A 24,215-nucleotide genomic window follows, 5' to 3' on the forward strand; every position below is an offset into this window, starting at 1 on the left:
TTGTGCGTTTGCGCAGCCTCAGAACGTATCACGTGAGCGCTGCCCCTCCTGCCATTGTGCTGAGCCTTCATAACCGCCGGCCCTCAAATGGGTCTCGGCAGTTTCCTACTCTCTTTCCTTCCAGCAGGATCCTGGGAAATGCCGAGCTTACCCATGCCCCAGGAGTTAATGGAGAACATCCCTCTCGTTCTTTTCATCATCATCGTTCGCCTGGTCCTCGTCGTATTCTTCCTCACCACCTGGACCCGTCTCGTGAGGGCTGAGGCCCAGCTGCCATGTCAGCCGCCCATTCAGGCAAGTCGGCCACACATAGCGGTAGCCAGGGCATTAACCCGGGCCCGGGCATCCACAGTCCAGCTCCGGGTCCGCAGATGCGCAAACCCATCCTGTGGCATCTGCGGGGGGTGGCCGCCATCTTAATGGCCACCGCGGCCCCCACCCCCGAGACATTCAAGCTTGGGCCGCCACCGAGGGTGCAGGGGTGCCAGGGGTCCCTGAAGACCAAGAGAGGCTTGTCTGCGAGGGAGACTACTAAGACAACATGGCAGACAAGGACCATGGCGGCCACAACCATGGGGAGGTTGAGGAAGTTGATGGGGAGGATATTGACAGAGAAGGAGCAGGATGGAAACGAGGAGGGAGTGGAGGACGATGACCAGGAACAGGAGGAGGAGGAGGAGGAGGAGGACAGTGACAGAGGAGTCAGCTGGGAGGAAGGTGAGGAAGGGAAGGGGGTCCTTGTGACGTTTGGGTCCCTGGGTCTTGTTCCCTCCTTCTACTTGGTACATGTTAGATTTAAAAACCTTGCTTACCTGGGCCAGCCTGGCTGCACACTCAGGAATCCTCAGCACAGGCTGAGGTAGAGGAGGGTGAGGATTGGGTTGATGGCTCCACTGTTGGGAGCAGGGACCTGTGTGCCTGACAAGGTCATGCTGACAAGGGCAGCACATTCGTCCGACCCTTGCAACTTCTGCTGACATAACAGGCTCACCTTCAGGCGGTGCTCAGAGCTTACCTGACCTGATTAACAAATGGATCTCCATTCTCAGAAAATACATGCCCCAATGTGCCCAGACAGAAGCCCCATCCCAAAATGACCCTTCACAAGTATGCCACCTTCTACAAACCTCTGTTTAAAGCAGATCTCACAAAACAGTGCAGTGTTTGAGGTCACGGCGATTTCCATAGATTTCCCTTCTTTGCTTTCACCTGAAAGGACAGCCCAGGCTATATTAACTGGGGATAACTTGGTATCTTTTCTCCTGGTCCCTGATTAATTGTCTTTATTCACTAAAGAAGAAACTGAGCTTGACCATGAAGAAACTGAAGAAGCTTCAGGCAAAGAGGAAAAAAAGGAAGAAGATGAAAATTGCCAACAGGAAGAAACACCAGAACTGATCTGGTGTCAGTAGAAGGTGGCCTCTAACAGGATTCTAAGGTACTGCTTTATAACTTTCAGCATTACCTAACCATTCCTCTCATATACATTTACTGACAGCTTTATGCTTTGAAATTTTCTTTGGTAACTCAATGCAAGTTGAAACTTTTGACTTTATAAACCCAAATTCATAATATACTCATATACAGCATAAACTGAAGTCACATATTCTCAAATGGATTTTACAGAGCAAGTGGTGGAGGCCAGTGTGGAAGGGTCACCAGGAGAAGCTGGACCTCCATTGCTCAGGCACAAAAATATTTTTTAATTTTTTTTGTCAATGGCCTGAACTCTGGGCTTGGGCACTGTCCCTCAGCTCTTCAGCTCAAGACTAGTGCTCTACCACTTGAGCCATGGTGCCACTTCCGGCTTTTTCTGCTTATGTGGTGCTGAGGAATCGAACCCAGAGCCTCATACATGCAAGGCAACCACTCTACCACTGAGCCCCCTTCCCAGTCACAGAAATGTAGTTTTTTGTATGGACAGTGCCTTTGAGAGAGTTGACTTTTGGCAGTGTGGTCAAATGTTCAGGATTTCAAGTGAGTCTATACTTTATGGCCAACATACAAACATTAAGAATAGCTTTTTTATTACATAGAATGTTCAAACAAATTTTGGTTTATTGCTGAATTGCAAATTGTCTTCTATTCTTTACTCCTCTCTCCATCTCTTTTTTTTCTTAATTTTAACATCAGCAAACATCTGAGTTTTGTTTCAAGATATGAAAACCAGAATTTCAAGGAATATATACGGTCCGTGCAAAAAGCAGTCAGAAAACTTAATTCACACCAAATTCTCTCTAACATAAGCCATGGAAATTGACAGTAGTGAACAAGAGTACACAAGGGTGATTTGGTCAGATCATCAACACCAGCAAATTCCTATGATATCTAAGCTGTGCCACAAGAGGAAAAGTTTAGTTTCGCCTTATTGAGATAACATATATAGAAGATTCTTAGATTCAAGTAGTCTGTAGAGCATGTGTATGGCTTACAAATGTTGTCTCTTACTTTATCCTAGTTACTAGACAGAGAAGAAATGGATGGAGAAATAAAGAAGTCTTCATTGTTCATTACTTTTCTACGTTTAAACTATCCCAGAAAAGGATGTTTTGTTCTCCAAAGTTCATCCCATAAAAATGACAGTTGACTTTATGGTGACCTTTTGCATATCTGATTTCATTTATTCATGTTAGAAATAAAAGCTTGTTTGGAATGCATAAACTGATATTCTGCTGTTTTTTAATGTGGACAATAACATAGTATCTTTTCTTGGTTGATCTTTGTGGGATTTTTGTTATGTTTTGTATTTTTTTTTCCTTTTGGCTGTTATGGGACTTGAACTCCACCTTATACTTTGCAAGCATTTTCCCTTGAGCTATGCCACCAGAACTACACTTGTTTTTTCTAAAATGGATCGCTTTCCACTCTTCTGTGGGAGTGTTTTAAATTTTGACCTAATTGTAAGCACAAAGACTGTACATTTTTGAGAGTATATTTTGCCTTTTTATGTTAGTAGGTAAACCCAAATAGGATAGAAAGTTTTGGACTAGGGACCAGACTAGAGTCCTTGATTAAAAGACATTCTAGAATGATCTGTTTATTTCCAAGGGTTAATATAACAAATAGCCAGCCGTGAATTAGGTAGCTTTACACAATGGAAAATTTTCACATTTGTGAAAGCTCTAGATCTGAAGTAAAGTTGATGTCATTGGTTCTTCCTGGAGGTTGTAAGAGAAATAGCTCATTCTGTGTGCGTATGGCTCAAAACTTTAATTCTATCTAGTCCGGAGGTCTAAGTATCATTGTATGAGCTAGACTGACAGAAATACCCATAAGATTCCATCTCCAATTAGCCAGCAAATTTGGAACTGGAGGTATGTCTCAATAGTAGAGCACCAGCTGTTGAATCCCTGATACTAGCAAAAATCCTGTAATATTCCTTGCCTCTGCTAGTTTTTTTGTTAGTTGTTACTAATTTTTGGTACATTTTTAATTTCAAATTCAAGATTTCAATCTGTTGTCCAATCTTAACATAGTGTTTTCCCTTGTGTACCTATCTCTGTGTCCCTTTGTGTGAACCTAAATCATACTTGATTGAGCACACACATTAATCCAGCACAACTTCATCTTAATTTGGTTACATGTGAAAATATTCTAACCCCCAAATGAAGTCACAATAATAGGTCCTGGGTGTTTGGAATGTTACATATCTCTGGAGGACACCATATAATTTAATAAAAAGGCCAGGTGGTAGAAATGAAATATGTATATGGGTGGAAAGCTAATGACAGGTAAAAATATAAATTTGAATTCATCTATGAAATTTACATTCATGTAAAATTATATTGACTGTGGGTACAAATTTATAGTGAGAAGTGTGTAAAGGAAGGATGCAAGCATATTCAGCATTCAAAAATTACATATGAACATGGACACCTATTTAGAACATTTAAATTTTGAAATAATTTAATTGGGAAGTAAACTTTGGTTCTGTTTATAACCTTATGTTCTTAAGTTGAGTGGCAGGTGCATGGAAGTAGTATTCCCTACACCTTTGTGTAGGTCAGAAATATTTCCAAATGAGGAAGCAAAACAGAGGATATATGCATAATAGGTGTCTACGGAAAATAAAGAAGTTTTAGTTGACCAGATGAGAGAAAGGAAAGGCCAATAATTTAAAGATAGTCCTGGTTTCTACATTTAGTTCATGCTACATGGATGCTTGCTAATTAGTAATACCTTTCAGGTATCTTTTCACATACTTTGTGGTACACATATTCTACTGTGTATTAACAGTGTTTATGTATGTGTATCTATCTCCATCCCTAGAAGATGAACTTCTAAATAACTGCAGCCTTACATGTTTATATTTATCTGTCTCTTCTAAAACATCTTCACTGCATATTTTTAAATCAGAGTTGGAGTTTTGCCTGGATTAGATACCCTTTCCTAAGCCACTTCTGTCTAGAGACAATTGGTACCTTTTATCCTGGGGCTTTTTCTTTGAGATTTTGCCAGTTGTGGGGCTTGAAGTCAGGACCTGGACACTGTCCCTTAGCTCTAGCTCAAGGCTAGCACTCCACCCCTTGAGTCCAGCTCTACATTCGATTTTCTAGTGGTTAATTCGAGCTAAGAGACTCACAAGCTTTCTTGCCCACGCTGGCTTTGAACCACAATCCTCAGCTCCTGAGTAGCAAGGATTATAAGCATGATCCACCAGTAAATCTTTTCATTAATAAATTATTTTGTGTGGTAGTGGAGGAAGCCAACCATCTACTGTCACCCCTGGTACCTGTGGAAACTTCCTAATGTTTTTAACCAATTATATCAATCTGTCTCTAAATGACAAGTTGTTAGAAGAAATTGTCTTCCTGCATTGCCAACTCTAAGCTTGCCAAAAGTGGAGTTTCTGAATATTATGAGGATGTGATCAACAATTTGAAGCTGTCAGCTTGTGTGTGTGTGTGTGTGTGTGTGTGTGTGTGTGTGTGTGTGTATGAGTCTGTATGTTGGTCCTGGGGCCTGAACTCAGAGTTTTAAGTGCTGTCCCCACACTTTTCTGCTTAAGGCGGGCACTCTACCACTTGAGCCACAGCTCCACTTCCAGCTTTTTGTTGGTTAATTGTGGAGATAAGAGCCTCGCAAACATTCGTGCCACAGCTGGCTTTGAACTGTGTGATCTTCCAATCTCCTCCTAAGTAGCCAGAATTACAGGCATGAGCCACTGGCCCATCTAAAAGCTATAAACTCTAATAGTACCCAAAAGAGATAATACAAACAATAGGGAGCAGTGGACAAGAATAATAACATGACAGTGGGACTTCCAAGATTGTATAGACCAACCAGCCTATGAGTAAGCCATGCTTCTGAGGAAGCATTACAGTAAGATATGAGAACTAAGAGGTAAGCATTTCATGACCTTGGTGATTGGCTACCTTAGTGCCTGCTGAGACATAAGCTCAACATTTTGTCATTAGCCCACATTCAAGAGGCTCCAATGCTGCTCTCTTCTAGCTTCACCTCTCTACAAGTAGCCAACAGTCCGGAATTAGGATCAAGAGAACATGAGTCCATCCCCCACCCCCAACCATATTCCAAGTACCAAGAAGCCTAAGTTTGCTGTCCATTTAGACTTAAGCCCCAAATGTCTTCTCTGAGTCTATGCTTCTGCACTCTGTTATTACTTCTAATAATTTAGTTTTTACTGAATTCCTTAGGCCTATATATGTGTACATAATCATATATATATATATATTATCTTGTTAAAATATTTTGTTTCCTCATGCTATCTTTTGTAATTAGTTTGTCCCCCACAAAGTTCGTGAGCTGGAAACCTGGCCTATAGGGTGGTGGTGTTGAGGTTGTGGGACCTTTAAAAGGTGGGACTTAGGGGAAGGTAATTTGGTTGTTGAAAGCCTATTCTCACAAATGGATTAATACTGATCTGACAGGGGGAACTGAGACTTGAAGGCCCAGTTTTTTGAGGATGTGCATTATCCAAAAGCAACCCTGGAGCTCACTCAGTTTCTTTACTTCCTCTCTTGCCAGATAATTTCTCCCATATTACCACTCATCACTCTCTCAGCAAGAATACCATCATCAGATATAGCTCCATAAGCCTGGATAAGAAGCATTAGACAGCATAAAAATGGGTTCTTTACATCTTTGTCTGTTTGTGGTATTGTGTTACTAGCAAAAGAAAATGAGTTAATATACTTTGCAATTGCATACCTCCCACATGCATACCATAGAGTGATTCCTATATAAGTATCATTATAGAAGGCCCTGATTATCTCTAATAACATTTTGTTCTAAAGCCTAATTTTCTGAGATTAACACAGATGCTCTATCTTTTTTTGTTTCTTTTCAAATTTTTTTCCTTTCAAACTGTATTTATCTCTGTATTTAAAATGTCTCCAAACCTGCAGCAGCTACTCTATGAAAAAATAGAAAGGTAACCCTTGCTTGAATTAAGGTAAATGACTATGATCTGTAGGCATGGACTAAACAAAAATTTTTGGTTGATAGAACTTTATACCATATATATATATATATATATATATATATATATATATACACACACGCACATATATATACACACACATACATATGCCCTTAATCAGAAAACTTAGACTCAAAATATACAAAGAACACACAAAGCTGAATAACAAATAAAAATTCTTATTAAAATGAACAAAAGCCTAAATAAAAATTTCTGAAAATCTGTATTAATAGCCAATGGGTATAAGAAAAAAAAATTAGTGTCACTAATTGTTATGGAAATTGATTAAAACTCCAATGTGCTCCTTATATACCTGTTATGAGGGTTGAAACACCAAAGGGTAAGTGATGGTTAATGGCGGGAAAAGGAACCCTTATGAACTGATGATGGAACATAAATTGGTAGAAATATGGAAGACAGTATTGAGTTTCCTGAAACAATTAAAAAAGAACCACAACACAATTCAGTGATACTGCTGGGTATGACATCTGCCTTCCTAGGTTCATTGCAGCACTCTTCACAGCAGAGACACTGAAATAAACTAAATATTCAATGGTGGATGAAAAAGAAACAAAATTCTGGTATACAACAAAATATGTAATGTTTTGGACCTGTAAGGCATTATATTAAGTGAAATTAGCACAAAGCTGGAAAAAAAATCTCTCATATATGTGGATTTTAAATTCATGACATCTGATTGAGTGTGGTGGTACACAGCCATAATCCCAATGGGAAGCGTGTCCTATGTTTTCCTCAACAAAAACAGCCAATAGTCACCTCTAATTTCCTAAAAATCTTTACCACTGCTAATTAAAATAGATAATTTTTAAATCAAGCCAGATTCTCACTAGTCTCTGTTGAACATGGTTACTAGAGCAAAGCTATACATGTAGAGTTCACTTCTTATTTGGAATGACCTATTCGCTTTAAGATGGGCATACTCTTCCACGTGGAATGCAAAGATAGAACTGTTTGGGCATCAGTCTATTTCCCGGCCTCTTGCTAAGTATCACCTTTTGAAAATGAAGGGAAATTGTGGGACAGCAGTTGGAATTATATGAGGATGTTTTCCTATTTCACTTGGGAAAGTATCTCTGTGTGCATCTGAGATGTATCACTGCAAAAGAACAATTACTGACTGCGTACCTTAACAGATAGTTTGGGCTTTCCCTTTATTGCAGGGCTTTTAGTTGTGACTTCATAAACAAAATTGCTTTGGTAGTGCATTTTGAGGCAAGGTCTTTTCTTTATCTGAAGTACTCAATTGACTCAAATTTGATCTCTTATTGAGAATATCCAATGTTTTAAAGGGATATTCTTCACATCATTTCCTCTCTAGATAGATCACTGACCCCTGTGCTACAAGGGAGGAGAGAAAGACTTCAATCTATGACTTATTTGGGGCATCTTTTTGTGGTTTTCACCTAAACTTAGCTAATTACTTTCCTGAGAAAATTAACTTTCTATTTTTTTCTAGTATCTCAGATCTGGATAATAATATAATTTTTAAAAAATTTACTGGTTATATTTAGCTTTAATTCCAGGTAACATACCAGCTAATACCTATTATGATTCAGATTTATGTGCTAAAAGACAGCTGCCAGAGGTACAGCTGTCATCCCCACTGCTAAAACAAGCCTTGAGAACAATGTTTTGTACCAAGTCTCTTAGCTGTTACAAGTGGCTTATAACTTGTGTGTCTTTCCTTCTTCCTCCATGTGAAATACAGGACTATTTGTATATATGCTTTGACTTCAGAATACTGAAATAAGGAAAAGGAAAAAAAATATATCCAAAAATAAATAACTGGGCTGACTCAGGTGCTGGTGACTCACACTTGTAATTGTAGATACTTGGGAGGCTGAGATGAACAGGTTTGGAGGTTTAAATCCAGAAGAGCAAAAAAGTTTATGATTCGTATATGTATATATGGTACAGCATAACTGCCATCCTAAGTACACTGGAGGCTGAGATCAGGGGGATCGTAATTCCAGGATAGCCCCAATATTGCAAAAAAATATATATACTTCCAGATGAAGTATTGGCTCCCAATAATTGCTAAGAAATATAACAAAAATAAACAATGGATAGTAAAAAGAGAAGCAAATATGTGCGTTAGGAAAGAATCCTTTGTACCACATTAAAACAACAACAAAAAACAAGAATTACCAAGGCTGGGAAGGTGGCTCAGTGGTAGAGTGCTTCCTTTGCAAGCATGAGGCCCTGGGTTCGTTTCCTCAGCACCACATAAACAGAAAAAAGCTGGAAGTGGTGCTGTGGCTCAAGTGGTAAATCACTAGTCTTGAGCTGAAGGGCTGAAGTAAAGCGCCCAAGCCCAGAGTTCAGGCCCCATAACCGACAGGAAAAAACAAACAAACAAACAAGAATTGCCTAAGCTGGGAGGTGCAGTACACACCTATAATTTCAACTACTTGGAAAATAGAGGCAGAAGGATCACAAGTTCAAGGTCAATCCAGACAAAAGGTAATGAGACCCTGTTTCAAAAACCAGAGACCCTGTTTCAAAACTCAAGAACTGGGGACATGACTCAAGTGGTAGAATTATTGCCAAGCCTGGGTTTCAATTTGCAGTCCAACAAATGAAAAAGAAAAAGAGAAACAGAAATATCTAAGTAATTTTCTAATTCCTACTCCACAAGAGCTTTTTATTTTTATTTCTATTATAATCATTATCATTATAGTTATTATTACTATTTTATTATCATTATTATTATAGTTATTATTAATATTTTATTATTATTCCAAATTAAAGGGTATGTATGTGAGTTGACCGATGATATAGATCACATTGTTGAAATCCCACTTTTAACTAATCTAGGACTTTTAGGAGAATTTTTGCTTTTTCCTCCTACATTGCTGCTCTGTGTAGTCAGGGTTGATCATTACACAGAAATACTTGGTTAAACACAATATCATGTTGAAGTGCCCGATCTTAAAACTGACTCATAATGATAATAATCATGGTGAATACATGGATGTTATATTTAAAAGTGATTTTTCAAGTATACTATATTGGCAGGGATTTGTAAGCTTCTATTTCTCTTTTGTGACTTAAAAAAATTTCCCTAATCAAGGCTGGGAAGATGGCTCAGTGGTCGAGTGCTTGTCTCTCATGCATGAGGCCCTGGGTTCAATTTCTCAGCACTGCATAAACAGAAAAGGCCAGAAGTGGCAATGTGGCTCAAGTTGGTAGAGCGCTAGCCTTGACTGAAGAGCTGAGGGACAGTACCCAGGCCTCCAGTTCAAGCCCCACCACTGACAAAGAAAAAAAAAATCCCTAATTGAAATCCATGACTCACTATAAATACAAGTGGCTATAGAATGAGGAATGAAATTAATTGAAAGCCCATTATCACAATACAACATAACTGCAAATGAAATTTCCAATAAAATATGCATCATTTTGTCAAATGCAAGACAGATCATGGTAGGTGTGGTTCTATGAGCTGGGTCTCCTGGTTCTCACTTCAATTACTTGGTCCATCAGAATTTTCACATTGCTAAGTGCTTTGTAATTGTATGCTTTGTAATTGTAAAACTTCACCCAAAACATAGTTCCCTACAATGAGTTGTAAATTCATTTTAATGAAGGAAATTTATAGAATGATTTTATAGACTTTTTCCATTTGTATTTTTGCATTTATACATTTTCAATTGAATCTTCACATTAACATTTTACACACACCTTTAATAATATTTATTTAAGCATACTTCTTCGAAATAGGACCTACCTATCAAAGTTTCCACCAACTTCCAAAATAGCAACATTATGTAGAAGCCTATAGAGGAATTTTGTAATCTCATCTCAACATAGTTGATGTGATAAATTCAATCTTAATTGCTATCTTTTTTAATTTGATAACTTTGATTCATTTAATTTCTTTTTTTGGGGGGGGTCGGTCGTGGGGCTTGAACTCTTGGCTTGGGCGCTGTCCTTGAGCTCTTCACCTCAAGGCCAGTGCTCTACTGCTTGAGCTACAGCGCTACTTCTGGTTTTCTAGTGGTTTATTAGAGATAAGAGTCTCAAGGACAGAGCTGGGAAGTTGGCTCAGTGGTAGAACGCTTGCCTTGCATGCCTGAGACCCTGGGTTCGATTCCTCAGCACCACATAAGAAAAAAGCCGGAAGTGGTGCTGTGGCTCAAGTGGTAGAGCACTAGCCTTGAGCTGAAGAGCTGAGGGACAGCATCCAGGCCCAGAGTTCAGGCCCCACGACCGGATCCCCCCCCCAAAAAAAAAGAGTCTCAAGGACTTTCCTGGCCTGGCTGGCTTTGAACTGCAATCCTCAGATCTCAACCTCCTGAGTAGCTAGGATTACAGGCGTGAGGGACCAGCACCTGTCTCATTTAATTTCTTTTTTAAAATTTAATTTTATTGTAAAGGTGATGTACAACGGGGCTAGAGTTACATAAGTAAGATAATGAATTCTCAATAATATGTAGGTAAAGCATAAGCATATAATTATGAGCATATGTGGCTGTGAGTATATTTGTTAACAAATATATGGGTTTCATGATAAGTACATGTACATTATATAGAAATGATTATGTGACCATATTTCAAACTATGAGCATGGAAATATGTGTGAAAAGGAACTGGACAAATGGGAAAATCAGAGTGTACATGTTTGTGTTTCTGAGTGAAAAAATTTATAATCATGACCAAGTGATTTTCCATATTTTTTGTGAAGGTGTGGGGCTGTGAAACAATTTTTATAGCTACATTTATCTTCACTGAAACAAATTCCTTCTTCTGTGATGGCTACTCCAGGTGACCTCTTGAGGAATATTGTGACTAATACCAAATACACTCCCATATAGCATTGCTACAAAATTTCCTATTATTGCTTGTTTTTTATATGATGAGATTTATATATTATTAAAGATCCCAGAATGGTAAAATTAGCATTCTCCTTTAATGGAAATCTTTACAATTCTAGAAAATTCTGTAAGAGCTATAAGCAAGTAGTTACATATGTGAATGGACACATTGTCTCTGAAAAATTAGATTTCTACATAAGATCAAATATATTTGAAGAATTGTCTTTATTACTATTGACTATTAGCAGTGAAATTGTTGGTGAGCTTGCTTGCATAGAATGTTATGTAAATCTTGAAGTTGCTATATTTGTGAGAATGCTAGATTAGGGAAGAAATCCCTATGTGATGCCAATCCTGACTTTTTAGACATGCTTAGGCTCAAACAATTTCTACTTCCTTATGTGAAATAAGTCTATGTTAAAGTATTTTTGTGCATTTGGCCATAAATTTGTTTACACATCAATAAATGGCACTTAGCTGGCTGTCAGTTGCTCTGACCTGTAATCCTAGCTACTGAAGGAGGCTGAGATCTGAGGATTGTGGTTTGAAGCCAGCTGAAGCAGAAAAGTTTGTGAGTCCTATCTCCAATTAAAAACCATATCTTTAATTAACCACCAGAAAACCAGAAGTGGCCCTGTGGCTCAAAGTGGTAGAGTGCTAGCAAAAAAGCTTAAGCCAACAAAAAAATAGGGCTTACTCTAAAGGGGAGAAAGCTAATTTAATAGAAGACTCCAGGCTGGGTGCCTATGGTTCATTGCCATAATCCTAGCTACTTAGGATGTGGAAATCTTAGGATCAAAGTTTGAAGCCACTAGGGGCAACAAAATCTGTGAGACTCATCTCCAATTAACCACACATACACCAAAAAAAAAAAAAAAAAAAAAAAAAAAACCAGAAGTAGAGTTGTGGCTCAAGTGGTAGAGCCCTAGCCTAAAGCTCAAGGATGGTGCCTAGAGCCTGAATCCCATCTCCCAGATGATACAAAAGAAAAAAAGAAGAATCATATGGCTAGGGCAAGTTTCACATTTGTCATTATCCTGTAATTATTTTGGAGGTACTGGGACTTGAACTAACTCAGAGCTTCCCAATTGTTAGGCCGATGCTCTTGTACCACTTGTACCATATATTCACCCATTTGTGCTCTAATTATTGTTTAAATTTTACTTTATTGTTATTATAAAGGTGATCTACAGAGGGGTTACAATTACATGAGTCAGGTAATGAGTACATTTCCCTTTATACAATGTCTTCCCTTCCCGCACTCTCTCCTAGTCCTCATGCTTGTTTCCATTCAGTGAGCTCCACTGCTACACTTTTCCACTCTTTTCCCCTTGAGTTCTGTGCCCTCCCCCCTCCCAAAGACAGACACGCAAATATGCTATACATAAAATTTTAAAAAATCAACATTTTTTAGAAAGAGAAATCTCTTGCTCCATATATATATATGGGAGAGCACATAGGCATTGTGCATTTGTGTGTGTCTCCTGCATGAATCCTATTTTGGTCTCACTGTCTGTGTCTAGAGTCCTGTATAGTTTTTATTTTATTCCAGTGTATTTTGTCTGTAATATCTGCAGATCAGAGGAACGGTGCATTTTTTGTCTTTCTGAGCTTGACTTATCTTACATAACATGATTTGTTCTAGTTCCATCTATTTCTCTGCAAATTACATAATATTATTCTTTCTAATGGCTGTATAAATTCCATTGTATATAGGTACCACCGTTTTTTGTATCCACGCATCTATTATAGAACATCTGGACTGTATCCATATCCAGATTTTTATGAATAGTGCAGCAACGAACATGGATATCCAAGCGTCTTTACACTATCCTGGCTTGTGATGTTCTGGGTAGATTCCAGGAGTGGTATGGCTGGCTTGAAGGGGAAGATCTACGTTTAGTTTTTTTTGAGGAACCTCCAGACAGCTGTTCAAATTGGTTGTACTTGTTTACATTCCCACCAACAGTGCAATGGAGTTCCTTTATCCCCACATTCCCACCAATATTTGTTGTTCAAATTCATAATGTTGGGCATTCTAGCTAGTGGGAGATGGTATCTTGGGGTTGTTTTGATTTGCATTTCCTTAATGGCTAATAATGATGATCATTTCCTCATGTGTCACTTTGACATTCTTACCCCTCTGAGAAATTTCCACTCAGCTCCTATTCCTATTTATTGGTTGGCTTGTTAGCTTTAGGAGAGTTTAGTTTCTTGAGCTCCTTGTATATATTGGATAATAGGCCCTTTTTCTGATATATTGCTGGTAAAGATTTTCTCCAAATCTGTTAGCTGTCTTTCTAGTTTAGTAACTATATCCTTAGCTGTGCAGAAACATTTAACTTTGATGTAGTCCCACTTGTCAAGTCTCTCTTCTATTTCAGGAACTCTTTTCCATAAGTTTCTACCTGTATCTATGAGTTCTAGTGTTTCTCCTACTCTCCCTTGCAGTAATTTCAGTTTCAGGTCTGACATTGACATCTTTCATCCACTTTGAAATGGTATCAGTGCATGCTAACAGAAATCCACTTTTAGCTTTCTGCATATGGATTCCCAGTTTTCCTAACCAATTATTGAAAAGGCTAGATTTTTTTCCACTGTATGTCTTTGGAGCCTTTATAAAATATCAGATAACTGTAAGTACATCGTTTTGTTTCTGGGTCTTCTAATCTGTTCCATTGATCTTCAGTCTTATTTTTATGCCAGTACCAGGCTGTTTTTTTACTTATAGGTCTGTAGTAGAAGCTTGAGGTTTGGAGTAGAGCTTCAGGTCTGGGAATGTGATACCAACAGCGTTAGTTTGTTCCGGGAATTTCTTTGGCTATTCGAGATCTTTTGTTGTTCCATATGAATTTTTAGATTGTTTTCTCTATCTAGATAAAGAAAATCATTGGAATTTTGATGGAGATTGCATCGAATTTGTATATCATTTTTGGCAATATGACCATTTTCACAGTATTAATGATACCTATCCATGAACATGGAAGGTGTTTCTATTTTCTGATGTCTCCTTTGATTTTTCTTCAAATTTTTATACTTTTTATTTATTTTTTTTACTTTTTTTATTTTTATTTTTTGTGAACATACTGTACAGAGGGGTTACAATTACATGGGCAAGATAATGCGTACATTTCTTATCAAGCATTGCAGCCTCCTCCTTTGTTTACCCTTCACATCCCTTCCCAGCCTCCCCCCACCCAATCCTCCCCCTCTCCCCCCCCCCCCCCCCCCCCCCGCACCAAAGTTGTAAAGTTCGTTTTCAACATGACAACTTATACTTCTCATTGTTGCAACAGGTCCACCTGTATCCTTAAACGACTTGTTTTTCCCCATCTCCTCTACAAATTATACCGACATCAAATATAGTGAAAGCAGGGGTTATACTGTGGGGGAGGGACATACAAAGCAACAAAGAAATAATCTTATAAATGCGTTAGAAACAAATGCATGAAAGAAAAATCCTTTAAATACATATCTAAGGGTTCATTTTCCTAACATCACATTATCTGACCTTTTCTGCTTGACTCAGACATATACTAGATATTGCAAATAAGGGAAACCATGTATTTACAAACAAGACCACACTAAAGCTACCAGCACAACAATGTTTATTGCAGCATTATTTACCATAGCTAAGATATGGAACCAACCCAGATGCCGCTCAGTAGATGAATGGATCAAGAAAATGTGGTATATATACACAATGGAATTGTATACCTCCATCAGAAATAATGACATTGCCCCATTTGTTAGGAAATGGAAAAGCTTGGAAAAAATTATATTAAGTGAAGTAAGCCAAGCCCAAAGAAACATAGGTCTCATGGTTTCCCAAATTTTTATACTTTTTAATATAAGATCTTTTACGTTTTTGGTTAGGTTTATTACTATGCATTTTTTGCCAGTCCTGGAGCTTGAACTCAGGGCCTGAGCACTGTCCCTGAGCTTCTTTTGCTCAAGGCTAGCACTCTCCCACTTGAGCTACAGAGCCACTTCCAGCTTTTTCTGTTTATGTGATTTTGAGCAATCAAATCCAGGACTTCATGCATGCTAGGCACTCTATCACTTGCAGTAACATTCCCAACCCTCCTATGTATTTTTTGAGGCTATTGCAAATCGAGTTGTTTTCCTGATTTCCCTCTCTGCTTATACATTGTTGGCATACTGAAAAGCTACTGATTTTTGTAGGTTAATTTTTATCCTATTACTTTGTCAAAGAGGTTGATCAGTTCTAGGAGCTTGATGTGGAGTCTTTTGGGTCCTTTAAATTTAAAATCATGTCATCTGCAAAGAGATCCTTTGACCTTTTTTTTCTCTATGTTAATCCTTGTATGTCCTTGCCTTGTCTTGTTGCTCTGACTAGAAATTTCATAACTATATTGAAGAGGTGTGGAGAGAGTGGACATCCTTACCTTGTTCCTGATTTTAGGGGAAATGATTTTAGTTTTTCACCATTCAGTGTGATGTTAGCAGTTGGTCTGTAGTAGATGGCCTTTATGATTTTAGTGGACTGGTGTGCAGAGAAATCATTTCACCTAACTGCCTTGGACTGGCATCTACTTCCCCTGGGGCAGGGAGCTGCATTCCAGCCTCTGAACCAGATATGAACCTCGGAGGGGGCAGGTTCCCACAGTGCAGTGCAGTGCAGGGTGATTTTAGCAAGTCAGTTGATTTCTGCTGTCAGCAGTGGCATTGGGGAATGCAAGGTTCCAGATTTGAACCAAAATTGGGCCCAGTGGCTGCTGGACCTTGTAGTTCTCTGGCTCAAGGGGCAGAGTTGTATGCCAGCGATTTTAAGCAAGTAGCTGCAGAAGGGGTGGGTGAAAGCATTGTGGCTTCTTTCCCCTGTTCCAGTATGGCATCCCTTCTCAGCCAGGGCGAAGGGGTCTGGGCCAATCACGCTGGGTTTCCACCAGTGCAGGTCTACCATGGTCTACACCAGCGGGATACTCATAGCTCCTGCTGTTGGTTTGGAGCTGACTGATGGCTTTGTGTTGAAAGTTTTCTGCATCTGGATGCGGCAGTCTCATGTTCCTGATCTGTACATCTGGATCTTCAGGTTTGTTGCTGTCTGCACGGTTTGGGCTTGCAGCATAGCCAGGTGTCTGGTATTGAGGCCTAACTGTACTGTGGGCATGTGATGGGAGATGGTGGGAAGGCACTTCACAATTATCTATCCTTGTGTGTGTTATAAGTTCGTCTACATTCTTGTGTTTCTCTATTTGTTTATATTTTTATATTTTCCTCGTTGTCATTCTCTTGAAGTAAAGTGCATGTTAGGACCCTGAATCTCTGTGTGATCAGAGAGAACTAGGACAATTCCCTGTTGCTGCAGAAGCCCTTCTGCACTAGTTGTTTTTGAGATAAGGTCTCACTTTCTTCTTAGGCTGTCCTGAAACATGATATTCCTATTTATGTTCCTTGCTATAGCTAGCATGACTGATGCAAAGGCACTCTACCCAGCTTTTTCTGTGAGATGGAGTGAGGAGGTGAATATTTTTGTCTGGCTGACCTTGGGACCATGATCCTTTTGATTTCAAACTCCTGTGTATCTGCAATAAGCCCATACTTCATGCCTTTTTTATTCTAGGAATTAATATGAGCTAATATTTTATTCTTTGTAATCTCTTATAATTTGTTTGCATTGACTTTGAATTGCAGCATTTCTAATCACTGATTAATCCCAGGCAACCTGGAAGTAGTACTTTAGGAAAATGTTTAGGAAGGGTATATACCATTGCTAGGAATCTGTCATGTTGCTCAGCTCATTGGGTATTTTGGCCTGTGACCATGAAATTTGAATATTTGAATGCTGGCAATAGTCTGAGATTATCTAATGTCAGGATTTCTCCTACCATGTGGTTCTTCCACAGGTAAAGAGGGACTTTTTGAGTTGAGAATGTTGAGCATTCTCCTCACTAAGCAAGAGAAAGAAATTTTTGGAGATTTTGCCAAGTTAAGCACAATGCTAGACTATATGACTATACCTATTACTGCATGAAGTTCTTTTTTATGTTTTTTTTTTATAAAAATAGTGTATAGAGGGGTTACAGCTACATGAGTAAGGCAATGAGTACATTTCTTATAGAGCATTGTTACCTCCTCCTTTGGTTTTCCCCTACCATCCCTTTCCTCCCCACCTCCCCAACTCCTCCCTCCCCTCCCAACCCCAATTTGTAAAGTTCATTTTCTACATACTGTCTTGTACATCTGATTGTTACAATGGGTCATCCTATATCCTTGCTTCAGGATTTTGTTATTTCCCTTCCCCTCTCCAAATTAGAGAAATGTATATACAAGATGCAGGGCACCGACATCAAATACAGTGAAAACAGGGTTTATACCATGGGTGAAGAACACACAAGAGAAACAAAAAAAATCACATAGTACGTTTTAGATACATTAAAAACATTAGCAAAAAAAGAAAAAACAAGTTGTGTCCCTATCTTGGGGTTCATTGCACTTAACATCATCTTATATGGTCATGTTTACATAGCTTTTGACCATTTCTGTTTGTCCTAGACATATACCAGTTATTGCAAATCAGGGAAACCATGGGACCTATGTTTCTTTGGGCCTGGCTTACTTCACTTAACATGATTTTTTCCAAGTCTTTCCATTTCCTAACATAGGACTAATTTTAGAACAATCTAGTAGATATCATATTAATTTTAACTATTTTTAATCTTCTTATTTAGATATAATAAGAATCTCAGTCTATGGTGCAACTGACTCTTCTACAGTAATTGCTTTAATTTCAATAAATGCCTATAAAATGTCTCTACGGACTTACTCTCTACCAGCAAATACATTTGGACTGACTCTCGGAGATGCATACACACACACACACACACACACACACGCACACACACACACACACACACACAATTACCAGTAAAGTGTGATTTTGGTCCATTTGTTCCACAGATTCCAAGAAGTAAATTATGGAGTAGCAGCAGTAATAGTAATATGGGTTCGTAGGATGTTGTAGGGAGAGTCAAAGTTGTACCTTTTTTTTTTTTAGTCTATCTAGTGCCTGATGTTGCTTAGGTCTCTATTGAAAACTGAAACTCATAAGTGACTCAATAGAGAAGGCTTACCTATAGATATGAGGAACGTGTTGTTGCAGGACATATTTTAAGGATTATCAGGCAACACTTGATTCTATTGGACTTTCATTTGTTTCTGTTGAATCCAGGGCATCTGGGATTTCTGGAATTGTTTCAGCATTAGTCATCACTACCAGTAAAGAATGATTACACTTGTTAGAATTCCCCTGAGAAACAACTGGGCAGACTCAAGCTTCAGTTCAGCCACCTCCAGATTTGCCAAGTTATCATGCTGAATGCCATCTGTTGCCTAATAAACCCATTCCAATATCTCCAGCTGGCAAGAAGCTAACATTTTCCATTGAGAGTTTTCCTGAAGTTGTAGAGTCCCAATGTAGAGTGTGAAGCCTTCCTAGTCATAAAATTTCACATCAACAATATATGTGGACCTGAGTCCAAAGCCTCTTATTCCTGCTTTTTCAAAAACTCACTTGGAATCTCTCAGGAAGGACACGAGTGTCCTTGTCATATTATAGCAGCTCATTGTTTAATTTTGGCCCTTGTTAGATGGAGCTTACCAGATACATTTGGTACAAGCAGTACACATATGCTCCCTACGTTTTGAGTCTAGGTACTTAAGGAGAGATTAGGTCTTGGGGCAAGAAAGACAACATATTTCCTCCTATAATCAAGTAATGACCTCAGTCTTTAGCCTACTCTTTTATCCATCTTTATTAGTCTCTGAGTGGTTGCCAAGAAAGCAGAGATTAAATTATCCTCATCAGTATCATGGTGTTATACTTTTTTTATTCGAATGGGTATTAATTCTCTGAGATTCTTTCCTTTTATCTTGTTGTTCTCCAGAGTTTAGGCTCCTAGTTCCTTTCCAGAAGCATCATAGAATGCTAAAAAGCTGCACAGAGGAAGGCCTGGCTGGATCGTATGGTATATAGCTCATGTTCAGTGAAGAGCCACTTCCTTCAAGATCCTGGGATAGGCAGGCATATAAACTTCTGCACATTTAGTCACTTCAAATAATGCTTTAACTAGCTGAGTTTAAAAATAGTAGTCTTCATATACTATGAAAGAGGAACTAGGAAGATGGTTCTGCAACAACAAATCCAAGTAAGGGAGGTTCCGGGAAGATGGCGGAGGAGAAGCTGGAATCTGAACAAGCTCTCGCATAGAAAACAGTTTTAGAGTTCCAGTGAACAGTCCTAAGCCAGAGAATCACACCAAGTGTGCCATCACAGGACAGAGAGTTAGACAAGAGAGGGAAAGCCAAGGCAAGAAGACACATCTGAGCGCTTGCCAGCAGCCGCGGCGGCAGCAGCTGCAGGGTCACGGCGGAGACCACAGCCGGGGCCATACCTGAGCGCTCACACAGAGAGTCCGGGACGAAGGAGCCAGATGCAGCGGGGGAGCGGATTCTACTCAACACCAGCAAGAACCGACAAGGAGCGGACATCTTCATCCTGCAGTTTGCAGACCAGAGACGACGCAGGATCCAAGACTCGGCGTGAGTAGAAGCCCGACGTCCTCACTCCTTCCCAGGGAGCAGAGGAGGGAAGGCCACCCCTCCCCCACCCAGCACTGGTGATCTCCATCTTGGATACCGACAAAGCTCGGAGGAGCTGCCAGCTCCAACTCAGGCCTTGGAATAAAACGAGTCATTTAGCAGGTCACAAGAACTTAACGGCGAAGTGACCTGCCAGACTCAGCTCCATCCAGGGAAAAGTCACCCAGCTCGGTACCAGCCATTGGAGTGGCTTTCCTCACTGGGTAACCAGAGCCAGAGGCTGCCCCTCCCTCTAGCAGCCACCACAATCAATTGAAAAACAGAAACCCTGAGAATGGCTCCAGGCTGGGCTCTGTGAGTTTTTTCACAAAATAGCCCCAGGGAAAAGCTACTGATTGTTGAAAGGCCTCAACTCTACCCAGAACCTAGCCTCACCACTGCATCCCCCTCTTTTGTGATTCTCAAAGCAGATCACCCTCCCATTAAACTAATCTGGGAGGGGGATCTCAAAATCTTGGGTAAAGCAGAGCATTTTTCTGCCTGTTCCAACAAACTGACTTAAGAAACCAACCAAGCCACAGGACCTCAAGCTGACCAGAGACTCCAACAAGAGGCTGGTTACAGACAAAAGGGAGATACAGGATTCTTCCCACCCCTCCCAAAAAAATCAAAAAAAAAAATCAAAGAACTTTTTTTTTCTTCTTCTTCTTCTTCTTTTCTTTTTTTTTTTTTTTTTTTTGGTACCTTATATATATAAAAAAATTTTTCCTTTTCTAAAAATTTTATTAATCTTTAATTTTTGCCTTTTTTGAAAAAATAATTGTTTTCCAGTAACTTTTTTTCCTCTTATAATTTTTATTTTAGGAATACGTGAATGTGCGTTTTCCTTTCTTTTCTTGTCTTCTTTCTCTTTTTCTTTCTTTCTTAACTATCTTTTTGTTTTTTGTCTAGCTCTACTGAACTTCTGATCTTTTTTTCTCCCTTTCTCATCCTTTTCACCTTTTCATCTTTTGATCTTCTTTATGTGACCTAACTCTTGTCCTGCACATCCTCAGATAAACCCGTAGTTAACTAGTAGACCCTATCCCCCATTGTGTACACACTTAATCCACAAATTTATTACTCAATTCAAAACCTCTGAGACTTAAATTCCTTAATAGCAGTACTACCTCTTTATACCTATATAATATTTTAAGCATATTTTTAAGTTTTTCACTTCTCCTCTATGTCTCTTCCCTTCTCTTAATATACTCACATTCCTCTCTAAATAGATGGTCTTTTAATCTCCATAATAATATTAATTTTTACGTTTCTGTTTTTTTCTGGCCTCTTTTCATTTCCCTTTCCCTTTCTTCTTTTTCTCTCTCTCTCTACTTGCATCCTACCCAACCTATTTCCTGCATTGGGATTAGGACATAGTTAACTCTCCCTGTGCCTCCCCACACCAATCTATTCCTATTTTTTACCCACATCTCTCCCTAACCCTAAGAATTTCTGGTTTTCCAAATTCTTCTCTGCGGTTCGAAGCCCATTAACATATAGTTGTTTGATGTTGAATAGATGTATCTGTTGAACTAGATTGTATCTGTAGACTATTGACTGTACAAATGCAAACTTTGATTGATGGTTGCCTTAAGATAGTGTTCTAGCACAAAACAGGTGCTATTTTCATCTCAAATGGGCAGAGTAAGCTGGAAAAACACAAGAAAAATGGCAAATCCGGATATCTCAATTCCCAATCTTGATAATCAGGGGTCAGAACAGATAATGAATAATCCAGAGGAGAGTTCCCAAATAGCTCTACAAACACTGCTGGCAAACATGATAAATGAGAAGTTTGACAACTTACAAAGGACTCTGTATGAGCGTGAAAGGGAGAGAGAGGAGGCATCCCAAAAGCTTATACAGGAATATCATAAGCATGAGGAAGCTACTCAAAAACTGATACAGGATTTGCGTGAACAACTTGAGAATAGTCAAAGAGAAAGGGAGGAATGGCGTGAGCAGGCTGAGAACACTCAAAGAGAACTGCAGGAATCCCACGAATGGGAGGAAAGAGAACTACAGGAATCCCACAAATGGGAGGAAGCTAATCAAAGAGTAATACAGGAATTGAGAGACCAGGTAGAGAATACACAAAGGTCACTAAAGGCATTCATGGAATCCATTAACAAAGAGCTGAAGGAAGTCAGGGAGAACACAAAGGGAATGCTGAATGGAACCCAACAGAAGGAATGGGAGTCCAAAGAAACCATAACCAATCAACTAAGGGATTTGAGAACAAACACTGAACACCAAATTAAGGAAGTAAAGAAATTCATACAAGATGTAAAACAGAGCTTCAACAAAGAACTTGAAGCCATCAAAGCTGGCCAATTACAAGGAAAAGAGATAAAAAACAAAGTAGAGAGTCTTGACAGCAGGTTAGACCATGCAGAAGATCGAATCTCAGGGATTGAAGACAGCCTAGATATTATAGAGAAAGAACATACAACCATCCAAGACAAGTCCAGGAAATATGATAGATCTATCCAACACCTGGAAGACACCATCAGAAGGCCTAATCTAAGGATAATGGGTTTAGAGGAGCACCTAGAAACAGAAGTTAATGGTCTAGGAAATTTGTTTAACAGGATCCTAGCAGAGAACTTCCCAAACATACAAAAAGATAGGCCTATTGAGATACAAGAAGCTTTTAGAACCCCAAATAGACCAGACCAGAATAGGACATCCCACCGTCACATTATAATCCACACAGGATCAACTCAGAACAAGGAAAAGATCCTTAAAGCTGTCAAGGAGAAAAGAGTAATCACCTATAAAGGAAAACCAATTAGAATCACCTCAGATTTCTCAGCAGAGACAATCAAAGCAAGAAGAGCCTGGAATGATGTATGCCATGCCCTAAAAACAAACAACTATCAACCAAGAATACTGTACCCAGCTAAACTCTCCTTCATAACTGAAGGCCAAATAAAAACCTTCCATAGCAAAGAAAAATTGAAACAATACATCTCCACCAAACCAGCCCTACAAAAGATTCTTAAAGATGTCCTACACATAGAAAACCAACAAGACCGCAATAAAGGCCAAGAAATTGCACCCAAACTGAGAATCCAAGAACCATAGGAAGAACCCAGTTTTTGCAGCCCCCAAGAAGGTGGACAACATGGCAGGAACTCCCAAATACCTCTCAGTCCTATCTCTTAACGTTAACAGACTGAACTCTCCAATTAAGCGACATAGACTGTCTAGTTGGATTAAAAAACAAGACCCTTCTATCTGCTGCCTGCAGGAGTCACATCTTGCCCGTAAAAACAAACACATTTTCAATGTTAAAGGCTGGAACAAAATCTACCAAGCAAACGGCCCGCATAAACAGGCGGGAGTTGCAATCCTAATATCAGATAAAATAGACTTCAAATTAAAATTCGTGAGAAGAGATAAAAAAGGTCGCTACATACTAATTAAAGGATCTCTCCTTCAGGAGGATATTACAATTCTAAATATCTATTCGCCAAACAATGGAGCACCCAAATTTATCCAAGAAACACTACTTTCCCTCAAATCCCATATAGATCCAAAGACATTAATTGTTGGGGATTTTAACACACCACTCTCCCCACTAGATAGATCAACTCGGCAAAAACTCAACAGAGAAACCGCAGATCTAAACAGCTGCATAGATCAACTAGACTTAACAGACATCTACTGAACATTTCACCCAGCAGCATCAGAATACACGTTTTTCTCAGCAGCACATGGAACGTTTTCTAAAATAGACCACATTTTAGGCCACAAAGCAAACTTGTCTAAATTCAGAAACATTGAAGTTATACCTTGCATCCTCTCTGACCACAAGGGAATAAAATTAGAACTCAACACCAAAAGCCACCAAAGAAAGTCCGGCATCACATGGAGGCTGAACAACACACTGCTGAATCATGAGTGGGTCATGGATGAGATTAGAAAGGAAATTCAAATGTTCATGCTATTCAACAAAAATGAACACACAAATTACCAGCTCCTCTGGGACACAGCAAAGGCAGTACTCAGAGGCAAGTTTATAGCTCTGAGCTCCTACATCAACAAATTGGAGAGATCTGAAACTAACAATTTAATGACACATCTAAACCTCCTTGAAAAAGAGCAGCAAGATAAACCCCAATCCAGTAGATGGAAAGAAATAATCAAAATTAAATCAGAATTAAATGAATTAGAATCCAAAAAAACTATAGAAAGAATCAACAAAACAAAGAGTTGGTTCTTCGGAAAACTTAACAAAATTGACAGACCCTTAGCAAATCTTATCAGAAAAAGAAGAGAACACACCCAAATTAATAAACTCAGAGATGAGAATGGAAACATCA

This window comes from Dipodomys spectabilis, unplaced genomic scaffold (genome assembly GCF_019054845.1).
Source record: "Dipodomys spectabilis isolate Male_0828 unplaced genomic scaffold, ASM1905484v1 ptg000113l, whole genome shotgun sequence".
Taxonomy (NCBI): Eukaryota; Metazoa; Chordata; class Mammalia; order Rodentia; family Heteromyidae; genus Dipodomys; species Dipodomys spectabilis.